The sequence below is a fragment of the Octopus bimaculoides genome, chromosome 20 (genome assembly GCF_001194135.2).
Source record: "Octopus bimaculoides isolate UCB-OBI-ISO-001 chromosome 20, ASM119413v2, whole genome shotgun sequence".
Taxonomy (NCBI): domain Eukaryota; kingdom Metazoa; phylum Mollusca; class Cephalopoda; order Octopoda; family Octopodidae; genus Octopus; species Octopus bimaculoides.
The window spans coordinates 37,591,280-37,592,784 of NC_069000.1; the positions used below are offsets into that span (position 1 = coordinate 37,591,280).

The window sequence follows — 1,505 nt, forward strand, 5'->3', positions numbered from 1 at the left end:
ATTAATTGCTAACAGAAAAATTAACTAAATCCTTCAATTATGATTTTATTAGTAATTTAACTAGTGAGTTATATATTTTAACTAAGTTATAATATACATCACAAGAATTTAGAAACTTCGAGAGAATGTGAAATAATTGATTTTAAACTGTGGAACTCGAAGTAGATAAAGCTATAAATAATAGCATGTAGATACTGGGTTGAAAACCCTTAGAAATAAAAACCATTGTTTTTAATCACGCAAGTTCCAGGTAATAAGAAAAAAAAATACAAATCTCATTATTAATTCCAGAAAAAAACATTTACATATGATTCTTTAAAAGAATTTTTTAGATTATTAAAAATCTAGTTTAAAAATTTCAAAAGGTAAATTATACAGCAAAGAGAAAAGATACAAAAACAATTAATTTAGTTGACACAGTTAGAGCCAAATGAACCAGATTTCATTAAATATTATAAAAAGAAGCTTAATGTTAAGATAATAAATGTAATGAGTGTATGTATGTGTCTGTATGTGTGTTGTGTGCACATGTGATGCAATTTATACTTTAATAAACTACAATTCACAAAATAAGATTTCTTTATTATATTCATGTAAAATCAATCATTCAGCAAGCTGCTTATTGCAACCAACAAACGAATCTAAAGATGGTACTGATATACCATGGATGAGAGTCGGTTGCAAACAGTAGCTATACAGAATTGAAATATATTTATTTTAAATTGTATGAATGGCAAGGAACAATGGTAGGAGCAAGGAGGCAGCAGCAGCTTATAACACAGTGGACGTGAAAGTAGTTCCCCTTGGAAACATTGACCAAACATACTGACAGCTGCTGAATCATCTGCATTGAGCGTCTGTCAAATAAAAATATGAGAGAGAAAAAAAGACAGAAAAGCAATATATATATATATATATATACATATATATATATAATAGATATATATATAATAATATATATATATATATAAATATGTATATACATAGTATAACATATATATATATGTTGTATAATATATATATATAATATATATATAGTATATTATAAATATATACTGTATATTTTATATATATATATATATATGTATATATATATATATATATACTATATATATAAATATATATACTCACACAATATAACACATATACACACACACACACATATATATATATACATATATAGTATATATACCATATATAAATATATAACATATATATATATATATATATATATATATATATATATCAACATTAATTCCACTAAATATTTGAACATCTCAGAAAATCTCAGATTTAATTATCGACTGAGCTGGCTTACTTCTTGCTTGCCAGCAGACACAAACAAACCATCACTTACCTAACAAGATACAAAAGTATTCCAAAGATGAAATATCTCAAGCCAGACTTAGGATAAAAACGTTTCTCTTTTTTTTTTTTTGTATATCATTCTTAAAGTTTCTCAATGAAAAATGATTCAAATAAAACTTTTCCTCATAAGGAACATT

General features: G+C 24.2%; 1 protein-coding gene across 1 annotated transcript in view; it reads right to left on the reverse strand.

The window, feature by feature from the left end:
* LOC106879531 (zinc finger TRAF-type-containing protein 1-B) overlaps positions 1 to 1,505 on the reverse strand; it is an 18,536-nt gene that overhangs the window by 5,581 nt on the left and 11,450 nt on the right. The gene's annotated exons all lie outside the window — the stretch shown is intronic.